The sequence below is a fragment of the Leopardus geoffroyi genome, chromosome A1 (genome assembly GCF_018350155.1).
Source record: "Leopardus geoffroyi isolate Oge1 chromosome A1, O.geoffroyi_Oge1_pat1.0, whole genome shotgun sequence".
Classification (NCBI taxonomy): domain Eukaryota; kingdom Metazoa; phylum Chordata; class Mammalia; order Carnivora; family Felidae; genus Leopardus; species Leopardus geoffroyi.
This window is the reverse complement of record NC_059326.1, coordinates 147,860,237-147,885,241: the sequence shown is the minus strand read 5'-3', so window position 1 is coordinate 147,885,241 and position 25,005 is coordinate 147,860,237. Positions and strand designations below refer to the sequence as shown.

Genomic DNA, 25,005 nt, shown 5'->3' with positions numbered 1-25,005 from the left:
GACATGCTGGCACCCTAATTTCAGACTTGGAGCTGGCAGAACTGTGAGCAATAAATGTCTGCTCTTTGTAAGCTGCCCAATCTGTGGTGTGTGACTAGAGCAGACTCAACAGACTAAGACACTGTCCATCCCACTATGACCATGTGATGGTTAAATAAATATCGTGATATATCTATCACCCTTAAAAGATCCTTGACCCATAAGAATCATTCAATACATATTATTGGTATAATTATTTATGTTATTACAATTCATTTTATTATGTATTATTCATTAGCAGTAGTATCTCCATAATGCTCCCTAAAATGTGTCATTATAATGATCACTCCTTTGTATCAACATATTCATCAGGATTTGAAGGTCTTTGTCTCTAAGATTTCTAGACACTTAAAATATTTTTTAAAAACATATACTGATACTTTTTCTAATAATCAATTTTTTTTTATTTTTGTCAGCACAGCTTTGTATAGGTTTCATGTAACCTATTCAGTGCTATTATTAAGTATTGGCTTTGCCTGTTCTTGAAGAAAGTATACATGGCATTCACATGTGTGCTCTTATTAATGTAGAATTAAATCACAAATGTGTTAGTATAGAAAACCACAATTTGAAAATACTAGATAGTGGATGGATAAATTTTTTTCAATTTTTTATCTCAAATTTTGGTAGAGGGCAATTAACTTAGAAACATTTTTTTTTTCTGTCTAAACAGTGCAGAATTTATTACCCCAGTGTTTTGAAAACATGTTATAGTTCAGATATAAAAGAAAAGCTATAAGATCTTCTCTGCTTTCAAGCCTGGCTCACTAACATTGGAATGTGGTAGTTTGGGACTCAGATAACCATGGTTACTATGTGTTTCAAACTGACTTGACATGTAAGTGCATAGTTCTTGTTTAGAAAACCTACACCGGCGTACAAACTAAAAAGAAAACAAAAACCAAAAATCTTAAGATTAAGCATACATGCTTGGTAAAAATATTAATAGATATTTTCTACATTTATATCTATACTTTTATAATAAACAAATATGTAAAATCTGTAATATCTCTTCCTTTTCATATGTACATGAAAGAGAAAAATGTAGAGAGAAAAATAATAAGAGAAATAAGATTTGAAAAAATCAAATGGTTCAATAGTCATAATTTATGCCACACAAAGTTTTGAAACAAACTTTATTATAATGCTAATTTGCTATATTTTACAATACCATTTTAGCTATAATGCAAGAGTGGGCTTATGAAAATTGAATTATCTGAACTTTTTGGATTTGGGCAGCCAGAGTTTCCGATCTCAGCATTTCCTAGGTGACCTCTCGGTTTAATATTTGTAAAATACAGGTATATAAATGTATGTATAAAACACAATATGTGGTTAAAATGTGAAGTCACTATCCCAGGGTCTAAATCCAAGTTTTGGTATGTGATTTCCTAGTTGCACCACTTCAGTCATGTTGCTTAACCTTTGTAGCCTCATTTTCTAAATCCGTAAAATGAGGCTACTAGAAGTACTTACAGGGTTTGCTTTTCTGGGAATTAACTGAACACGTAAGTAACATACCTAAAAGTGCCTTTCATTTAGGGCCTCCTGGGTGGCTCAGTCAGTTAAGTGTCTGACTCTTCATTTCGGCTCAGGTCATGTTCTCACACGGTTCTTGGATACCAGCTTCACGTTGGACTCTGTGCTATAGCGTGGAGCCTGCTTGGGACTCTCTCTCCATCTCTCTGCCCCTCCCCTGCTCATGTTCTCTCTCTGTGTCTCAAAATAAATAAACTTTTAAAAAGTGCCTTATAAAGTAAGCACTCAGTAACGGCTATCGATGTTATAAAAACAGATACAGAGATAGATAAATTAATTAATTAATTAATTAAATAAGTCAAAGGATTTACTTTTTATATTGTGACATAGGTTGTCTTGTTTAGGACAGTGGAGTAATGGATAAAGGGATAGGGCAAGGAAGCTAGAGGCAGACAGAAAGAAAAAAAAGAAAATTAAAAAAAACTGCCTACCAAGGTTGCACATAAAATAGAAGACACCCAGTTAAGTTGGAATTTCAGATAAACAAGGAATAATATTTTAATATAATTATGCAACATCTAATATTTGGGACATAAGAATACTAAAACTGTATTTTTGTTTTTCTGAAATTTAAGTTTAACTGGAAATCCTATATTTACTTTTCTAAATTGTGCTAAATCTGACAACCCTGTGCCAGCCAGGGAAAAATCGAACAACATGTATAAGATAATCCAATGTATATCAAATAATATATCTACATATATACATTTTGTGTACCAGTATAAGATCCTGAAAAAAATCTTTATGTAATAATCTGTAGGGATTTACCTTATATTTGATCACAAAAATGGCTTATTGTGATTATAATATTCTATTATAGTCAAATCAAACATAAAACTATATTATGTGTATGTACACTTATGCATCTTTCTTACAACATAGTAGGTTTAAAGAAAGAGAAATATTCTCTGAGGTACAAAATCCATTCATAAAATGAATCTCAGAATTGAAGTTGCATTAGTTTACAGAGTGGGATTGGGAAGAATTGTATTAAGTTTGAGATTCCCTGGAGCTTGTCATTCAGATCCAGTAATAAGGTATTTAATGAGTGCTGGGTCAAAACATGCACTTAGCTATGGGAATTTGGTAATGTAAGCATAGTTGATTTAATGTGTTGCCCACATTCCTCTTTACATTTACAATGTAAACTTCCTCTTTACATTTAAAGAAGTAGAGACTAATGCAATAATACAATTTAGGTTCCTTTTTAAACTCAAGATGTAGCAAGGAGAATTAATTCACTTAATTAGCATCTGGTAAGCACTCAAGAATTTCACCTACTTGCCATTTATTCATTTGTGTGTGTGTGTGTGTGTGTGTGTGTGTGTGTGTGTGTGTGTGTCTCGAAAGGTGCAGACGTCCCATCTGTAATAGCGGTTATTTAGGAATACGATGTTTTGTTTTGTTTTCTATTTTATCTGCATTATTTTTCAAATGGAATTAAGATATAAATGCTTCTTAAAGACAATAATGCAATATATTACGGATACGCATGCTTATTAAGGATGATATTATTAGAATGTAAAAGCTTATTAAATTGTTTGCACCTAACTTTTTAATAAATAGAACTATTTTTTCCCTAGGGGTATTGTGAAAAAGAAATACTGAGACCCCCCCACCCCATAAACTGAGAAAGTTTGAGAAACTTTGCTATAAATTCTTACAGAATACTATTTGGTCCATAAAATAAATATTTACCATTATTCAAATTGACCCAGGGTTATAATCTGAAGTCTTTCAAGACCAACTTTAAGTAAAGCCCTGGTGAACCACCTACAACTTTTATATGAGTAATTCAGAAATTGTCCTGAGATTAGAAGTTCATTAAATTTGTATTTGTTTAAAGCTTTATCTTTTTTTTAAGTTTATTTATTTATTTTGAGAGAGAGACAGTGCGAGTGGGAGAGGAACAGACCTTCTGGACTCTCAGGAGACAGAGAATCCCAAGCAGCTCCCCACTGTCATTACAGAGCCCAGCAGGGGGGCTTGAACCTACAAAACTGGGAGATCATGACCTGAGCCGAAACCAAGAGTTGGATGCTTAACCAGCTGAGCCACCTGGGCTACCCATTACATTTTTATCTTTGAAGAATACAGGACTTACAGTTTTCTGGAAGCTTTTCGTTTACTAAATTCTTACTCTATAATTCATTGTAATTTCTGCTTTTTTCTCAGACTTCCCTTCTCTTTAATATAAAAAGTTAATACAAATCAAATCAGTGGAGGTAAAAAAAAGTCTAATTTACTTACATAATATTTGACTGCTGCCATTAATAATTCCACTGGATCTACTGTAAGTTTAGAACAGTAAGATAATTATTCTAATTGCATGAGCAACTTTAATTGTTAGTGTCTCTTCTTAGAGCAATTATATGGAAACGCTAGATCAGACAATCAAAACAATTAAAATGGCTGATGTAATTGTTAAAAAATAGAAATTAGTCTTCCAAACTTTAAGCAAGGATTAATTTATGTTTCAAGATATTTTTAAAAAGAGTCTTCTATATGAAAATGCACAGGGACAAAAAAATGTAAAAAAGGCCTGCTTTTTTCTGTCTCATCATGAAAGATATAAACTATCCTAGTTTTCGTATGCAAAGATGAAGCTAGTGACCCATAATAAATAAAGCACAAGGTTTGAATTATTTTTCTAAAGTAGTCATCATTTTGCAGATGCAATCTCACACTTTAATTTAGTCCTCATTGCAGTTAATGATACACAACAGTGGTGACTTATTGAGGTGAGAAGTCAATCTGTGGTCACTTAAATGGAACTGAGCTAACTATACGATCTGTAACTATAACCTCATTAGTATCCTGCCCTGATAAATTAACCAAATGCAGAAAATATGTAATTATCAGCATCATCAATATGTTAACGAAAACAGTGAGTATTTACTGAATATTTCTGAGATAGTACACATCTACCAAAATGAATGAATGAATAAATAAATTAAATAAATAAATAAATAAATAAATAAATAAATAAATAACATTTGCAAATCACTCCTACAATCACTTTTCCTATAGGATGCCCTCTAGCTGCTTTATGTTAATGTTTCTTAGAGTAGCATAATTTGGACATATGTGATGGGAAATTAGGCTCTATTTAATAAAAAAGTTATGTACTCAGTAAGTCCATGGACTTAACCATAGGTCTCCTGTGTTTTCTGGTTTGAATCTCTCAGCCTATCCACTGTTATCTTGGTTTTAATAAACAGACTCATTCAAGTTTCAGAATAGATGAAAAATAGAGTAAAAATACAGAGAAATGTTATTTTAAGGTCAGCAAGATCTCATAGAATCTAAGAAACAAAAGATAACAGTGCTTGCTCTTCCAGAGGAACAAAGTCAGGAATACCAGGTGAATGTCCTTGCCCATCCGACTCAGGAATCCATCTCTACCCCTCTTTTCTAGCACTTCTCCTTTCTTCAGTGACTGTCTTCTCTTCTCAGTTTCCTCAAGCTCCTCTCACAAATTTAGATTACAGCTGTTTTTTTTGTTTATTTGTTTGTTTGATTTTTAAATTGGAGTGTGAGGTAATTCCATTCTCTTCACATTAAAGTTTTAGCTGAACTAATGGATGCCCTGGGGCTTAGCTTTCCCTAGTCCAATAAGGTCCATTAGGGTCATCATGTGGTCATTGGGCTGCAGGTAGAAGTTCCCCCAGCACTAAGCTATGGACTGGCGTAAATTTCTGCTGATTCAGCGCTTAGAAATGTTTCATTCAAGCTAGGATATTCTGTCTCACTGAAGGATATCTGCAGATATTCTGCCTTGTGTAGCCAAAAAATAATTGGTATCTATCTGCTCTTCAGACAAAATTTAGTCCACAAAAATTGCAGATATGTGTCTTGTAGACTTTACAGGCCTAACTGCAGTTTTAGCGTCAAGTTGAAATTCAGGTAGTGTATTTCTAGGTAAAATGAGGTGAATGAATATTTTTGAATGTTTTTCTAATGATGCAAATTTTATTGAAATCTACTTGCATAATTTAAACTCAGGTTTGGAAACCATTTGAATAATTAATTGCACATTTTTATCAGCATTACCAGCATAGAGCCAGCTCCAACAAACATGGAAATGTTGCTCTTAGAACTATCTTTCTAAACTACTACTTTATTGTCTTGGGTTTCTTTTAAGTAGAATATCAGCATTAGAAACATATTTTCAATTATTTTTAGACTCATCACATAAGCAGAAGTCAAATTATGAATATAAAGTAGCATAAAATGGTATCTAGAAATCTTTAGATAACTTAGTTTGTGAGTACCCAGTGAATCAATAAGACTTTAAAATAATTAAGTTTCAGTTGTAAGTAAACAATAATAGAAAACAGAAGTGTATTTGTATGCAGAAGATGAGTAAAGATAAGCAAATAGCTGCAGTTGTTAAACTAATCTGTGTGTTTACAGAGACACTTTTTAAAGGGAATTTTGACAGCATGTATTCTGTATAAGAAGACACTAATGGTAGAGAACAATTTCAGAAAACATATTTTCCACAGAATAGGTTTCAAGAGATGTTTATAAGCCGATAAATGATCTCAGACTACTAGAGGTATTGATGATAATGAAATCAAGTGTAAAATGTGAGCAGGGATTTCTTGTGTTCTCAATCATTTTTCCTAAGGTAATAATTAAATAGAAAGCATATTCCTTTCTATTACATTAGTGAATGCATTTTACTCTTATTGTACCCCAAAGATGTTAGAATTGGCTGTGTAGGTATGCACAAACTAAAACAACTACGGCTGGTTAACAATCACCCGGATACATAAAACTGTAATTTATGATGAAATTGTTTCTCACAGTTCTGAGATGGAGCAACTCTTTGTATTATCAAACATCCAGGAATTTAAAGGTTTGGCTACTGAGTTCCATAGTGACAATCTCTTCGTTCAAAATGTATGTCTTATCAGTAGAGAATTTTAGATAAAGTAATTGAGGGTTCTATGTACATAATATTCATATCTGAATTTAGGGAACATGCTAATTTCTCCATCTTTTTTTAGTTGTATTATCCTAGCTTTTTAAAATTAGTTTAACAATTGGTTCATTACTTTTACATTTAATTTCAGTAAATAATCCTCACATGATACCTCTCAAGTGGATGCAAAGAGAAAGACAGTGGTTGAAGAAATTAAAAAGTATATGTAAGTAGATTTCAACATTTTTGGAATCTCAAAGAATATATGGGAATTCTGTGTACTACTCTTACAACTTTTCTGTGATTCTGAACTTACATCAAAATAAAAAGTTAGAGGTAAAAAGTCCCTTTATTTAAAGAGATAGGCAACCACCCCTTCCCTTCCCATACACCTGTACTTCACCACCACCACCACCACCATGAAAGCTTCAGCCTGTGCTTCGTCCCTTGCATTTTCAGTTTTCCGTCTCGTGCAGAAAACCGATGGATTTTCCTTAGTCCCCTGACAGGTCAGCTGTACTATGTGAGTGTGTTTTCAGTATTTTCAGGAAATTTTCTTGTGGCTTTATAGCCAAAGGATTTCCAGCTTATATGATTTCCTTTAATACAGAAGTGGAGAGTGTCTCCCATTTTTTAACGAATGTGTTATCCCCTCAAAATAACTCCATAGATCATTATTATATTTACTTTAGTGATTCCCTTTTTCTTCTTGACTATGTTACCTCTGGGTAAGTTCTTCTGTTTCAAATGTTTGTTTTGTATATGAAATGTTTTTGTTTTTTTGTTTTTTGTTTTTTCTTTTCAATTAGGGTCTACATTGAATGGTGCTGGCAACTGGAGAGTTACCTGGGTCACAGACATTAAACAGTATTTTTCTCTGTCATATTTCTAGTCAATACCTAGTACATAGGATATACTATGTAAAGCATAAATAAAAGAGAAAATTAAAAGAATGAATGCATAAAATTAATGGACTTAATATAATATTAATATAAAGATTTTTTGTATCTTGTTTAGTATATAAAGTTGGGAACGTAAGATTGTTGAGCTATGAAATTCACAATGAGGAGTCAGTCATGGTAAATTATCAAAAAATTAAGAAAATCATTGGACAAGTGTTTTCCAATTAAAAGATTTAGATACAAGAACAAGAAGGTAGAGGAGCTCATGAAGACAAATAGGGAAAATTGCAGTTGAGAGTAGTCTTTCTTCAGAATTTTGATTGTCACTTTTGTTGAAACCTAGTTAATTTGAGATATTTGTGTGGCACTTACCTCGATGCATGAATAAAGCAAGGGTTCAAAAAACATTTTCATCATTATATTTATTAGCTACCTCCAGCTATTGCTCTGGATTCCACGGTACCTCTTCGTACCTCTAAAATGAGCCTCTTTTAGTCAGTTTGTTTCTCTTCCTTTCAATCAGTAATGTCTCCAACGAGATAGAATTCTCTTTTTCTCAGAAGGAGACTGATTTCATAAATCAATGATGGCTTTGGAATTTTAGTTCACAGGGCTTTGTGCAGGCACCTGTCCTCCCCAAATTGATAGATAATCAAGATCTTCAATGACAAGCAGAATGAAAATTACCAAAATATTACTCTTCCTGAAAATCCCCTCATTAAAATATTCATGTATATTCATTTGCTTCTTCATGAACTTTGTACCCACGTATTGCTTATTGCCTTTAATTATTTCCATTCTTTATTGTCCCCACACTGTGTTATCAGCAACGTGAAGACCAGAGTATTATTCAAATTTGAATCTATAACATGTAGCATATATCTATATATATTTGAATCTATAACATGTAGCATAATCCTTGGTATATTATAAGACATCAAATGTAAATTGGGAAATGAATGAAGTTATCTGGTGATGTGGAATTGAAATGAGCCACATTTATTCATACATACCTATTCTTTATAATGCAAAATGTTTCTTTGTAATACCCACTGCCAGGTGCTAGAGATAATGTTCTGATCAACACACTCTTCTGTGGGTAACATTTTAGTAAGGACACAGAGATTATATATCTAATGGCAGCATTTATTATTTAGTTACAATTACAAAAAAAAAGTGCTGTGACTGAGAACTAAGAGTGCAGTGTAAAAGTAAACAAAGAGATATATAGTCTAGATGGTCACTGCTTCTTTGAAGAACTATCTCAGATATTTCATATATAACTAGGAATTCAGTAGCCAATGCATGGAGAAGGAAACTTGTGGACATAAGGAATAGCATTTGCTGGAGCCCTGGGGCAGCAGGCATTCCAGTATGTCCTGGAAGTGAAGGATGACTGATGTGGTAGAGATCAGATAAAGAGTGACACCAAAGGAAACGTGGGTCAGTTACATTAGAATTTTGTGGAGCAGACTTAAATACATGGTCTGGTTATAAAAAGATTTAGGAGATAAAACCAAATGGCTGCAGTGAATAAATTGGAAGGAAGCAAAGGTAGATACTGTGAGAGCAGTTCAGAAGTCAATGTGATTGTCCAGGCAAGAAAAAATGATAATTTGATCTCAAGTTATCCCAAAGAGATGGAGGGAAACGGATGCCTTTCAGAAATATTTAGAGATAAAATGAGCTATTTTATCTCTAAAGTAGAGATAAAATATTTAGAGAAATTGGTTTTTAGGGTCATAAAAAACAAACAAACCAAAAATAGGTGGGGGGAGGGAAAGGAACTAGATCTGTCCAAAAGAAAAACAGACTTCATAAATACACTAGAGCTATTGTATTTACATGGTCAAACTAACAATAATTTCCAATTGATTTAAAAGATACCTAATTGCCAATCTTACTCCCCATCTTTATAAGACTGACTCCTGCATCTTTATTGGAATAAAAAAGAATGTGGAAGGCAAAAATTCATTTGAGATTCTTTATAAACTTTGAGTACCATGGGGCTGAGTTTTTTCAAACTCTTTTGGATAAAATCTTTATGTGACATTTATTATTTATCTTCCTGGTTCATCAGACATAAATCAACCATGTTTCCTTGTCCTGTGTTTACAGAAAGACTACCAGTTCCCAGCCTTCTTCCACTTGGACAGAGCCATGCCACTGAGGTCTAGTTTGAGTAGAAATTGCATACCTCTCGTAAAACACACTAAGTAAGCCTCCATATACTCTCTTCATGTATGTGTCAACCAGCTGAATGCAGAGGATACCTGAGAGGCACACCGGGATGAGAGAACCACAGAAGTGAACTATTATGCTATTTGACTCCCTTGAGTATGATTTTTCTGTGGAGCCTCCAAACTCACATGATACTGTTATAAACAAAATTCTATTAATTTGAACCACTGAGATTTGGGGGGTGTTTGTTACAGAAGTTGACTAACATAATATACAATGCTTTTTTTGTTATTTATTTAACAAGAAATATATATGCATATGTGCCAAGGAATTCTCTGAAGCACTTCATAAATAGTAAATCATTTAGTCCTTACAACAACCCCATAAAATAAGTAATATTATTATTCGCGTTATACAAAAGAGGAAACAAAACATAAGTTTATACAGCTAACAAATAACAGAGTCAATATTTACCCCACACACACACACTCTACTGTTAACTATAATACCTATATTTAATTGAGTATTCTTTTAAAAATGTTTATTTGAGGGGCGCCTGGGTGGCTCAGTCGGTTAAGCGTCCGACTTCAGCCAGGTCACGATCTCGCGGTCCGTGAGTTCGAGCCCCGCATCGGGCTCTGGGCTGATGGCTCAGAGCCTGGAGCCTGTTTCCCATTCTGTGTCTCCCTCTCTCTCTGCCCCTCCCCCATTCATGCTCTGTCTCTCTCTGTCCCCAAAAAAATAAATAAACGTTGAAAAAAAAATTTAAAAATGTTTATTTGAGAAACTACGGTTTGGTTTTTCCAAAGGTTTTAAACTCAAACTTTGGTTTTACCACACCCCTGACGAGGTTAGGACTGTTACATCAAGGCTAATTTTATGGAGAAACCAAATAGTACATTTGGCCTAAATTTCACATTCAAAAAAGAACCTTAAATGTAATGTTGTTACATTTAAGTCATTGTATTTTGTGTGTTTTATGGTTGAGCTACTCAAATGTAAAATATTGACATTTTTTAGTGACTATGGTTTTACACTTTGTTTTCTTTCAAATTACCAGGGAGCCTAAATAATTGGAAGTGGCCAAGGCAGGCTCTTAGTGTCTAAGGGCCCTGTTTTGCACACTCACTGGTAAGTATTAAAAATATATATAGTTGTATACCCTATGGAGCTCTGAATGAAGTCAACACATCTCACTGAGTATCTAAAAGCTTATAGAACTTTGAGTTATAGGAACATTCCATGGTACTACCAGGTAAGCCTCCCATGAAGCTGTAATAGGCAGGGAGAGGCTGAATAAGCTAATCTCTTGTCTTGAAATGAATTTCAAAAACCTTTGATGTTTACCTAATTTGGTTAAAAAATACATGGTTTAATCTCCATATCTCATACGAAATTGCTAGACCACATCTAATTAGAAGTTGTGTTATTGACAAAGGAGATACTCGACTAGGGCACCTGTGCCATGGGATCTGCAACTTTAACTTGGCTCTATTGAAAATAAAAGAAAGATCTATGGTTAATGAAATGTCAAAAATGTAACATCTCTAAGGGTTTGGCTCATCCCTTCAGAGTGCACCAGAGAGTAGGCACTGCTATTAAACTAAAGTCCCTACACAAGCTGAGAATTTTGACTTGGGAAGAATATTTGGTTTCTTTCTCTATCTTTCTGTGGGTCATTTTTTTCATCCTTTCGTAAACTAAAATAATTTCTTCCTTTAAGGAATAATTGTATTCATGAGACTTGAGATTAGAGTGACACAGTTCTTATGTTGTACTGTCATTTTATCCATCTACATAAATAACATGCATATGCGATTTCTGTTAGATAGCTGATATGGTCCTCAGTGGCACTAGTTTAATTGCATATGCTTGTGTTTATTTTTGCCTGTCATAATTTATTAACTTTAATTATCCAAATTCTTCTTCCATATACAGAACTATTTCTGGTTCAGTTTAAACTCCATTTATAATTTTATTGGTTTTCTATAGAGATCTAATCAGGGAAAATAATTACTGTTTTCTTAAAAATGTCTTGAGTGGTATAGGGGAGAAAAAAATCTTTCCTCTACCCATGTTAGGTCTCAGCTGGGGCTCTGTAACAAAAGACTAACAAACGAAAATCATACAAATTTATTTAATATAGATTTTACATGACACGGGAGTCTTCATTAAGGAAGTGAAAGTTCAAAGAAGTGGCAAAACCTAAGTGCTTATATACTAAGCTGAACAAAGAGAAACAATTGTGGAAAATTAACCAAAATATATGGCGACACTAAAGAAAGATAAAAGTCGTTTTTTGACAATATCTGTACAGAATTTTCTCAGCCTGGGCTCCCCATCTCTTAGGACGTTCTTCTTCTCTGTTAAAGAGAGGACATCTTTCATGTGGAAGTTTCCTCTCCTGCCTTCAGGAAGGAAAGAGGAGGCCCAGTGTTTTGTACTTGCTGTTTTGCAAGTGCCTTTAGATCAAAATAACCTTCATACCAAAGTGGCATATTTTGGAGTGACATATACTAACACCCTTCAGCAGCATGATAAAACAGACCAATATATGAGGTTCAATGATCAAGATTTGAGTTCTAAATTTGTTGCACTAATATTGAATATTGAGTATTGAAAATTTCCTTAAAATGTTTTGAGCCTTAGTTTCCCCATATGTTAAAGGTAAGAATCACTAGTGAAACTACCATTATAATGTAAATGAAGTAACAATTTATGTGAAAGCACATAAAAACACTAAAGTTCAGTAAATGTTAGTTTTTTTTTTAAGTTTATTTATAAATTAATAAATAATGAGGGACACCTGGGTGGCTCAGTCAGGTAAGCATCTGACATTGGCTCAGGTCATGATCTCACGGTTCTGGAGTTCCAGCCCCGCATCCGGCTCTGTGCTGACAGTGCAGAGCCTGGAGCCTACTTCAGATGCTGGGTCTCCCTCTCTCTCTGCCTCTCCCCCGCTCACACTCTCTCTCTCAAAAATGAATAAACATTGAAAAGAAATAAAAAAATAACTGTTGAATGTGTATAATAATGCAGTAGAGATTTTCAGTGTCTTCTCTAAAATTTCATTGATTTGTTTATGCTAATCTAAGGAAAACATTACAAGGCAAGGATAAATGAAAGGTAAGGAAATATACATGACACTGTTTAATTTTTTATGTTAGAAATTTCAAATTAGGGGGCGCCTGGGTGGCGCAGTCGGTTAAGCGTCCGACTTCAGCCAGGTCACGATCTCACGGTCCGTGAGTTCGAGCGTCGCGTCAGGCTCTGGGCTGATGGCTCAGAGCCTGGAGCCTGTTTCCGATTCTGTGTCTCCCTCTCTCTCTGCCCCTCCCCCGTTCATGCTCTGTCTCTCTCTGTCCCAAAAATAAATAAACGTTGAAAAAAAAAAAAAGATATTTCAAATTAGAAGAGAACACTATGTCTTTGAACATTCGATTCATTATATGCAGTATTCATTTAAAAATCTAAATCACAGGGGCGCCTGGGTGGCGCAGTCGGTTAAGCGTCCGACTTCAGCCAGGTCACGATCTTGCGATCCGTGAGTTCGAGCCCCGCGTCAGGCTCTGGGCTGATGGCTCAGAGCCTGGAGCCTGCTTCCGATTCTGTGTCTCCCTCTCTCTCTGCCCCTCCCCCATTCATGCTCTGTCTCTCTCTGTCCCAAAAATAAATAAAAACGTTGGGAAAAAAATGCTTTAAAAAAAATAAAAATCTAAATCACTGAAAAAGACAACTTTATATTAGGTGTTAATATCTGACTCAAAAAACTCTTGTTTTATAACAGGTTGATTTGTTATGATTTATTTCTTAATGACAGAGAAATTTTTGGCTGAATTTCTTTGGTATTCATTTGTATTTTTTATTTTCTGAAAGAGTTTTAGCACAAGGCTCCACACTAATTATCTAGAGTAATGCAGATGGAACATACCTCAAATTAGCAGAAAACTCAGTGTGGAAAGTGTTGCCACACTATTTTTCTTTTGAAAAAAATCTTTTCAGTAGGCACACACTCTGGTATCTGTTGATGACCAAGGTTTTTTGAAAGAGAAAATAACTTCATGAAATGAATAGGAGAAAAGAGACCATAATGGTATAAATTATTACGATACTTAAAAATTTGAAATTAGCCAAATTGTGAAATAAGGGTATAAGGACCTACTACTTCTACACTCTCCTATCCCACTGAGTAATCCAATAGCTGTTTAAAGATTTCTGTTATTTCTATGATTTTCTTTTGACACATTTTAAATGTCATTAGTGCTATATTTTAAAAATCACCCTTCATCATTTTTATTTATTATGGCTTTCACAGTTTTGAATGTGATTTACTAAGTTCTTTCCAAAAGAATGTGTCTGAATTTCCCAATGAAAAATGAATATAATATTATAAACCTTATTTTACCAAAAGTTATAACCTTGCTATAAAATTGTTGAAATATATAATATTTTCAGGTAGGCTAAATCAATCCTGAAAATATACACTGCCATCTTCAGTGTATTTAACACCAACCATAGGGGTACCTGGGTGGCTCAGTTGGTTAGGCGTCTGACTTTGGCTCAGGTCATGATCTCACATTCCAGGAGTTCGAGCCCCACGTTGGACTCTATGCTGACAGCTCATAGCCTGGAACCTGCTTTGGATTCTGTGTTTCCCTCTCTCTCTGCCCTCCCCTGCCCACGCTCTGCCTCTCTCATTCTTAAAAATAAATAAATATTAAAAAATTAAAAAAAAAAAAAACAACCATTGTTGATAGTGCTGCTATAAACATGGGGGTTTGTGTCTCCCTTTGAAACAACATACCTGTATCCCGTGGATAAATGCCTAGTAGTGTAATTGCTGGGTCATAGGGTACTTCTATTTTTAGTTTTTGGAGGAACCTCCATACTGTTTTCCAGAGTGGCTGCACCAGCTTTCATTGCCACCAACAATGCAAGAGATCCTCTTTCTTCGCATGCTTGCCAACATCTGTTGTTGCCTGAGTTGTTAATGTTAGCCATTCTGACAGGTGTGAGGTGGTATCTCATTGTGGTTTTGATTCGTATTTCCCGGATGATGAGTGATGTTGAGCATTTTTTCATCTGTCTGTTGGCCATCTGGATGTCTTCCTCGGAGAAGTGTCTATTCATGTCTTTTTCCCATTTCTTCAATGGATTATTTGTGTTTTCTGTGTCCATCGGTGGGTGAATGGATAAAGAAAATGTGGTGTATATATACAATGGAGTATTACTCGGCAATCAAAAAGAATGAAATCTTGCCATTTGCAACTATGTGGATGGAACTAGAGGGTATTATGCTAAGTGAAATTAGTCAGTCAGATAAAGACAAAAATCATATGACTTCACTCAAATGGGGACTTTAAGAGACAAAACATGAACATTAGGGAGGGGAAACAAAAATAATATAAAAACAGGGAGGGGGACAAAACAGAAGAGACTCATAAATATGGAGAACAAACTGAGGGTTGTTGGAAGGGTTGTGGGAGGGGGAGATGGGCTAAATGGGTAAGGGGCATTAAGGAATCTACTCCTGAAATCATTGTTTCACTATATGCTAACTAATTTGGATGTAAATATAAAAATAAATAAACAAACAAACCACCCATACAGAATCAGTCAGAAAAGATTATTTTTTTAATGATCAAATATGTTTATTTTCTGACTCTTCTATGAATACATTTGGAATTACACGCTCAAGTATTATGTTTTTTTCTTCACAGAATCATGGATCATGTTTAACTTTTGTGTCAGTTACATGTAACAATAACTGTGGAGTCAAGTAATAATTGGGAAATTTCTCCAGCAGCTCATAAAATTATATTTGTGTCTTACTTGCAAGCATTGAGGGGTGACAGGTTGAGAAGGTTAAGATCGTTCTGGAGTGGCATCAGAGGTTGTTTAAATTGCAATTACAGTTTATAGTGCAGCTGTTAAAATCCACCAAACGAAATTTTCAAAATGACCTTTTCCATTTATCTAAGGAATTTTGCCAAATGTTTAATTTGTAGACATCTCACTTGGGCCCTTTTCCAAATATACATCTTTGAATGAATTATCTCATCTTTAGCCTTCACACATAAAATTGAATGTCTGTGTAGGTGACCTATAATATCAGTGGAGTTCACTCTGCTTCATATTGGTGATGCTTTCAGACATGTAACTTTCATTTAAATAAGGTAAAATAGTTACTAACTCTCCTGAAAAAAAGAGAACATCTTGGAGAATTAATTTTTTAATGTCAATTGGAGTTCCCATACAAGTATTATGAATTTAATTTCTGAAATCTGTTTGTAAGATTGGAAAAAAATGTGGAAATGTCAACATCAGTGCACTTATCTGACCCATGCAAATATCAAGTGATAGATGAAGAGAATACATTAAGGTGTCTTTAATAATTCTTACTTACCCATATCTATATTAATTATATTTTCAACTTCTAAGAAGGAAACATTTCGTATTTAATTTTCTCATTGAATCAGATAGTTAAAATTAGCCAAACGGGAAAATACTATTTGAAAATGGATTTGACTGTGGCTTGTCTTGATATCAAAATGGGCTAGTTTTAAATTATAGCAAGTAAACTGGACAAGGGTAAGGAATGTGGTTAATTTAATTAGCCACTTCTCTTTTAGATCAGGAAAAGGTGATAAATACCTGAAAGACTTCTGATGCTTCTCATAGGTAAAGTGGCCTTGTCTGTGTTACCCTAAATGTTCAGGATAATCAGGACTCTATTTTCTCACTAGTTACACCGCCATAATATTTGAAGGCTAAAAGTTTAAGTGTAGAATCTAAAATTAAATAGACCATGATGTACAAATGAGCATGTGTATTTTGTAGTAGTAAAAATAAAGTCTTAGAGGGTCTCAGTTTGAATCTGGGATCTATTACCTAGGAGCTATGAGACCTTAGAAGAATTACTTAACATTTCTAAGCTTAGATTTCTTCATCTAGAAAGTGGGAATAATAATTGTACCTGCCTGTCAAAGTTTTATGTAGAATAATAGCAAATAGCCAAGAACAGACTTTCAGCACAGAGATTAGCAATTTATCAGCACTTGGTAAATGATAGTTGTTGTGACAGTTAAACTAAATTAATATTCAAACAAAATTAATATAAGCGCCAACATTCTCCCAAAGCACAAGAATATACACACAAGCAAACACACACACACACACAGAGACTAGTTTGACTCCCAAAAGAAGCATATATGTCCAATATCCATACGAGTAGTCAACCCAATATATATTTAGGTTATTATAATTGTATTAGTCTCAAGGCCAATTGTCTGAATTAAGGAAGGAAGTTGCTGTCCTTGGAAAAGAGGGAGAGACACATGTGAGAAGTAAATGTGGGGTGAAAAGAAAGCATCGTAATACAAATCTTACTAGGCCGCAGTCACTATCCTTGAATTTTGTATGTATTATCTTAGTTAATAATCAAACCCAGAATTTAATTACTATTATGATTTCCTTTTACAAATGAAGAAATTAGGCAAGCCAATTATTCTACCTTTAGTGAATATTTAGCTAACGTGGAAGATGGAATTTGACCCCAGGTCTGCCTGCCTCTGACCTGACTCATACTTTTTACAGCCCTGTAATATAGCCTCTTGTAAACAGAATTTAAGCCATGTATCGGGATATACTGTGATTGCAGAAATGGTAACAAACATCATTAAACTGAGAAAGGAGACTCATCTAAGCAACTGAGAAGAAGGTGAGGAAAACCATATCCCTGTAGTTAAGGCCTGCTTGGGCTTTGCAGAGCCTGAACTAAATTTGCATCCCAGCTCTAACATTTCCTCTTGTGTAAAATTGTTCTGGGACTTTCACCTCTCTAAATCTTGGGCACCTTTTGTTTAAAATGTAAACAATAAGGCAGCTTTTAGTACCAAAATAATAATAATAATAATAATAATAATAATAATAATAGCTTTAAAACATTTACCACAGATTCTAATGAATAGTTATGTGGATATATCATTGTTATTATTGTTACATTGGTTAAATAACAAGGGTACTATGACCTAAAAGATTAGGTACACATTGTTAAAGATGAAGAACAAAATACCTTTGTGATCATAGAAAGAATTTACATAGACAAATGAAGTCTTGGGTACAAAAGTAGCAGCCAAAAGGGCCTGAGTCCTGGAGTCAGATAGATCAGAATTTCAATTCTAACCTGCCACATACAAGTCCTATGATCTTGTCCAAATTAATTATTCTATTTAAGCTTCATTTTTTTACACCTATAAATGATATTAGTAATAGCAGTGTAGAATAATCTGTTACCAGATTGATTTAGATTATAATGTTATAATTGATAACAATGTAGTCTAAATGTCCTTCACATATGTCTAAATTTAATTCCTTTAGTTTATAAAAACTGATTTCACTCCTTATTAGGTTACAAAAACCCAGGTAGTATTAATTGCTAATTATAAGTATGTTTCTTTGAAACCACTCAGTATATGTTAGCTGTTCCAATAGCTGTAAGATGAGAAAGTTGTACTTCTACTAACCTGTTACATGGAAGTTTAAAAATATAATCTTGCTATGAAAGTTGTTTTCATGCCAAATAGCTAATAATTTTATTGTTATTTTTTGGTCAATTTTGTAAATTCAAAGAAGATGAAATCTTCCTTATTTGACTTTTAAAAATCCCAGACTGCAATATCTTTTACAGAAGGAAAAATATGGAGTGCAACTTCAAATACTAGTAATATTTTAGAGCTATATATAGAGGAAAAAATACCAAAATTATTATACACCAAAGCACTCTGGTAATAATCCTTCTAGGTCTAGTCAAGACATTGTTTGGCACTGGAGTACAGAAGGTGATTTATTATAGATATCAATTTTACTTTCTGATATGGCCTTTATTGAAATTTTCCCTAGTATTTCTCCCTTTATGGAAATGCTCCTTCCTCTCAGGAAAGCTATGAAGAAATTGCTGACTGTTTGTCATGTAAAATACTTATATTATTTCATTCTGTTGTCTATGAAAAAGTTCTTTATACAACCTAAAACTTAACCCTGAATTTTTACAGCACAGAGAAGCCTTGGAAATGAAATAGAAATGAAAATATAGTATTTTCAATTATATTGGGGGAAAAAATAAAGATCCAAGCCAAAACCACAAAGGTCTTTTATAGCCACACACAAACAGAGGGGAAAAGAGAAAGAATGTATTCAATCCCCAAACTGAAGACAAGGATAAGGAAGTATTACGACTTTCAACTCTCATTTGCGGTGCTTCTACCTCAAAGCATCATCACATATCATAAGTTCATGTTCTGCAACAGTAATGATGCAGTTTCAAATATAATGATAGAGGAAAGTGAGTCATATGAAAAAGCAGCAGGAAATTGTTGTGCCGAAATCTAACTTCTTTTAGGAAAAGGATTTAATGGGAATCTCACTGTGCATAAAAACAAGTTATTTAGACATAGGTAAATTGACATTTCAGTCATTTCAACTCTTTGTGGCTTGGGTACGGATATTATCTCACGTGTGAATTGAGTCCTCACAGCTTCTTGCCTAATTATATATTGGGATATATGATTAAAATGAGTCCATGTACTAAATCATACAAACAGTGACCCAAAAGTACTTAGACTAGTTTCCACCTATTTTGGCAGCTTCAGATAACAACTTTAATTTTTTTTTTTTTTGCAGAGTGGAAAAGAATGAAATAAAAGAAACAACTGTCATCCAATATGTTAACCTCAAATATGAGAAAATTAATATTTATAATGAATAAAGAACAAATATATTTGTGTGAGTATGACTTGACAAAACATACCACAAACATATAATATAATTAAGTATGCATGTAATATGAATAAATTAATAAAATTAAGTATGCATGTAATATGAATAAATTAATGAAAGAAATTAAAACAAAACAATCTTAGAATATAAATCTTATTTTAAAAATGTATTAAAAATTATGTAGTATGTAATGTTGATGAGAATGTGATGAAGCTAGCACATTTAAACATAGGAGGTGATGTAAATTTTTGCAGCTATTTTGGAAAATATTCTGGCAATATGTGTGAAAGAAAATCATGATACTCATATTTTTGATATTAGAATTTATCTGGAACAGTTTGAGAAAAAAAGGACCTAAGGTTTTTATAGAGCCATGCCTATAATACTGAAGCTATCTCTAATAATACATTTCTAAAAACCTGACCAAAAAAGTGAAACCATGACTCCAGTAATGTTATGGCGGTTTAAGTTTTGAAATGCTAGTTTAATAAAAGTATCATGTAAGCCTTTCAAATAGTATCCATTAAGAATATGTAGAGAGTTATAATAATAACTAACATTATAAAAAAATTTACTATTTATAAAGTGATTTCATTTATTGCATCTGACCCTGAGGGAAGTAGTCAAAGAGAAAAGTCAAAGGGAACATAATGTAGAAGATAAGAGCGTGGGTCCTAGAAATATACAGGTATTATTCCAACCCCAGCTTATAAACCATGTAACTTTTGGCATATTTTTCATCCTCTCTCTGGTTCTTGGTTTGTTATCTGTAGGAATGAGAATAATAATTAGACGTACTCCTATGGAATTCTTCAGATTTAAATAAGGCATTAAGTTATAGAAAACTTATTCCATTGCTCAGATAATAGAACTGGCCACCAGAAAAACATGTATTGTCTAATATAATTTATTTACTAAGTTTTAGCATCAGAACTTGATTTCAGGTAACCAGATAACACATCTGTCAAAAATATGATATGCTATTTTTGTCTGTGTATAGTATGTATTTTGCTGCCTCAGCAAGAGAATATAACCTCCTAAAAAAAAGCAAAGAAAAGAAAAGAAGAAAGAAAACTTGAGTCATATACATGTTTTATTTCTTCCATCCCCTATTAGTGTGCAATGGACGTAATATGAGTAAATAACCTTAAAGGAATGATGTTCCCTTAAATGAGTAATTCCCTTGGCACAGGTCTAACAAGATGACCGAGATCATTTAAAGTGCCCCAGTTTGAACTTCCTCAACTTACTTCACTTCGGTACAAAAGTTTTTGTATTCTTTGGCCCTCCATCGTTATTTCTTGGAAAGATACATCTGCCACCAGTTTCCTGGTGATTCATTGCATTGCCTCCAAACTAAAAGCATTATCATTCTTTCAGTCATCTGGTCTAATGACATGGCTTATGATGCAATAAAAATGGGAGATACAATATTTCAGCTACATGAAATTTACATGAAATTTAGGTGCATGCAGGAAAAAAAACTGTGATTAGCAATCAAGGGATTGCTAATTTAGGGTTACGGGCTAATATGTCAACTTCTAATGTTATTATTTGGTGCTATAAAAATTTGAGAGAAAAAGAAGAATGGGAAAAGAAAAACAATGCTGGTAAGGAAATTATCCCCCTGCCCCAACTGCCTATATATTTTGTTGTACTATAAAATATATATTTTTGCATAATAAAAATCATAGGGCTGGATATATGATTTATTTTAACCATATGCTTGCCTGTGTCCTATACGTTTTGTCCAGTTTACTTTTTTCTACATAATTTTCAAAATTAGTGGATGTTTTATGCATAAAAGTTTATGGAATGTTTTAAATTCGTGGGTTCTTTTTGTCACTTTTCTGGAATTGTTGCAATACATTATAGAAGTAATCATTGTAGGATAATTACAAGTGATTCACTTTAGTGTCAGTGAGAGAAAGGTTATATCTATTTTAGGTAGACCCCAATAATTTATTTCACAACCATAAAAATAAAATTGAAGCGAATTTGTGATAATCCATTTAAATTGTTAAGAATAACAGTATTTGTGAATTGCCTTATCTGCATTTGGTTCATCGTGTGTGGGAAGATATCATCACTAATGGAAGAGTTTGCTTTGGACATAATATATGACTTTTCCTAGAAAAAAGATCATGAAGAAAAAGAAACAATTTATATGGAGCCTATGTAAGTAGTAGAAAAGAATAATTCTCAAACTTAAAAATTTATTTTAGTCACACTATGGCCTAATGATGCCCAATTTTTGTACACGCTTTGCAATTTTTCTTCCACAATCTGTGTAATATTAAGTACACAATTCCTGAGAAAATTGCCCTTTACAGAGCTCCACCACAAAATACAGGAGGAAGACAAAAAACTGTTCAACTGTACTTCAATTTCATAACACATGGGTATATACAGTCTTAGGTTCTTGTCTAAGGTCAAACACAATAACTGTATTTATCAGTTGAATACCGTATTCTATGTAGAACATGTTGTCAAATGGATCTTTGAATCCTTCATCCTACTAACTCTAATAAGTGTGTAATATCCTTTTCAGATCATTAATTATTCATGAATATATTATTAATTTATAAACATGATTTCCCTTTGGTAAATTTAGTTTCTCTTTGACATATTCTATTCTAGAGCTTAGTGGCAGTAAATATCTTTTTTACGTATGTTATATAATTGTATCTTACCTGTCATTCTGATGCCTCTTCTCAAAGAATCTGTTTTCACTGTCACTATTGGCTGAACAATGAGCCACAGCACAACCCCACAGGTTGGCCACACTAAAATGTACTAAGAGTGTATAAGAGGTTGGGCCAATCTGATTATCTCAGCTAAAACTTTGAAAAAAAGACTCAGGAACAGTCACTAGGAGATAGATAGATAGACACATACATACATACATACATACATACATATGTACATACATACATGATAAGTAGATATGAATAGTCCCATGATCTAGCACCTGCAAGCTGGAGACCAGAAAAGCTAGTGGTATAATTCAGTTTATGCCTGAAAATCTAAGAATTATGGGAGATGATGGTATAAATTCCAGTCCAAAAGCAGAAGACCAATGTCCCAACTCAAATAAGCAAGAAAGAAAACAGTTCTCCTTTTGTCTGCTTTTTGTTATATTGAGACCATCAAGAGATTGGATGATGCCACTCTCAGACACTCCCAGAAATAATGTTTAATCTGGAGACTGTGGCTCAGTCAAGCTGACACACAAAATGAACAATGATACAGAGAGAAACAATGGGCACAGAGAAACAGAAGAGAGAACAAATATTTTCTGTGTCCCTATATTGTATTACTATATTTCATATGATTTGTTTAATATAATTAATTGCATATCTGCCTGAAAAATGCATTTTAGGCTTTTATCTTCATGACTCCAAGCAAAAACATCACCATAGAATAGAGAGTTTTCTGATGACATTTTAATGGTGATCTAAGTTAGTATACAATTTGGCTAAGCACATCTGGAGAGATCTTATTGTTAGCCCTCAACAAACCATTCTAATATGAAGTACTTTGTCATGGTTCATTTGGTTTTGTTGTATACACTCACACAGAGGGTGTGAATTCACTAGTAGAGATCCTTTGAAAGAGATCCTACACAAACTTTGCAAAGAGAATAGTGTCTCAGCATTTAGACCCCCAACTTTTCAATAGGCCTACATAATTATTTTTAGGCCTAAGGAAAAAGTCAATTTCTGGTTCGTATGTGGCTGATATGAAGGAAAGTCCCAAGTAAAAGAAAATCCAGCTTCCAATAAATCATACATATGGCCAGAAAGAACAGTGCATTTACTACCAGCATAATAGTCTATACGTCTCCAATTAATGGCCCAATGAACTGGAAAAATGCACTTAACTTCTCCATGAAGCCGGATAAAAACATCTACTTCACAGGGCTGTTGTTGAATATTAAATGTGGTGATATAAATAAAATGATTTTCAAATTACACATAAGTTCAAAGAAGTATCATTTCTTGTATATTTTCATGAGCAATTTCTTGTTCATGACCAGGTAGACATACTTCATTTGTGCAGTTGCTAATATAAACTCCATTACCCACTTTACTTTGGTTTATACCATAATACTGCATGTACCTAATTTAGTTTATCTCTCCAAGGAATGGAAAAGTGCATTCTGCTTGCTTCCTGTCAAAAAAGGTAGAGTTTATTCTTGCTACTGAGAGTTTACTGGGCCTGTAGTGGAGTACTAAGGTGGTTCTGGCCCCCATAAATATAGACTATTTGAATTTTATAATCTCTATATTACTGAATAAGTAGCTAAAAATATCATTAACACTAATTATCTAACTTAATCTCTATAATTGAAATTATTAACTAGAGATTATTGTTTAGAAATGATTGCAATATATATTTTAATAGACTTCAGTTCATTACTGAAAATAGCATATTTGTAAATGTATGAGTTTGCTTATATAAACATGTGACCTGTAGGCTTAGAAATTTTGGAACACAAAATGTTAATGCCACATAGACTTATATAAAATTATGTATATACACATAGACTCCTATGTTTACATATACATAAAATATATAATCAATATATAACATTGAAATAAATATATGGTTTATTGATCAAATACCCAGGCATAATATGGAAATATTGCCTAAGTGAAATTAATTTCACCTCATTAATGCAATAGCAAATGAAATTAAACACCAAATGTAATGCCCAAGGAAAACCGTGCGTAGAGAGACATACAGGAACTATGAAGTTTTTTAGCCATTTGAACAATTTAGACATTGTTTTAAGGAAGCTAAAAGATTACTCTTTGATAAATTTGCTTCTTTATGTTCACTGTAACATGGAAGCAAATATGTTAAGAACAGTAGTGGAGTAATTCCAAGGGTCTTCAGGAATATCTGGATTGCCACTCAATGTAGATACCTTGTCTTAAAAAAAATTTTTTTAAATAGAAAACCTCCTGAAGTCTATAAATCATAAACAAAAGCTGTTGTGCAGAAATAATACAAATTATGGATAGAAGTAGCAGAAATTGAACTAATTTCATAGAATAAGTTTTGAAGTAATGTAATTTTGCTACTTCTATATTCCATCAATAAACAATACAGTGTAGTACATTAAATTATACTGGTATAGTTCCTCTGTTATATTTTCAGTTTATTTAAAAATAGACAAATGACGGAAGTAAAATCATCAAAGCATCCTTTTTTTTTCCCCCGTAGGTTTCGGTCACATATACTGTTCCTTTGCTTTTAGTTGATTCCTATCATAGAGTTGTTCTACAACATAGGATTTCCTCATCATAGCCTAGGTGAAACCTAGCCTTGATGAAACATTTATAGTTCACCAGTGCTTTTTGTCCAGGCAGTGTTTTCTTTAAGACTTTTGAAATACTGCCAATTGTTAAATCATTTTTATAGCAAATGCAGACTGAACATATACTGCAAGTTTCTGAAAATCCCATAAAAAATTAAAGTCAATTAGTGACCCCAGTAATTGTGCACTGACCTTTAGAGTACAATAAACCTGTATTTGGCTTGCTCATGAAAAATGGAATAATACTTTCTAAAGACCCATGCCCAGTAGCAGTAACAATGAAATACCTGTGGTAGTTATGAGAGAAAACA

At 33.4% G+C, this 25,005-nt stretch overlaps 2 long non-coding RNA genes across 3 annotated transcripts in view; both read left to right on the top strand.

The window, feature by feature from the left end:
• The window catches only part of LOC123607990, a 184,047-nt gene extending 173,955 nt beyond the window's left edge, over window positions 1-10,092 (top strand). The window contains exons 8-9 of one of the 2 annotated variants that reach the window (XR_006717026.1): window positions 6,660-6,734; window positions 9,529-10,092. This is a non-coding gene — a long non-coding RNA (uncharacterized LOC123607990). The remainder of the gene's footprint in view (window positions 1-6,659; window positions 6,735-9,528) is intronic. The other variant, XR_006717025.1, reaches the window with a different exon arrangement.
• A 493-nt stretch (window positions 10,093-10,585) lies between these two features.
• On the top strand, window positions 10,586-19,379 carry LOC123603066. The gene is made up of 4 exons (XR_006714729.1): window positions 10,586-10,722; window positions 16,224-16,272; window positions 17,188-17,311; window positions 19,273-19,379. It is a non-coding gene; the product is annotated as an uncharacterized LOC123603066 (long non-coding RNA).
• Window positions 19,380-25,005: the final 5,626 nt, after the last annotated feature.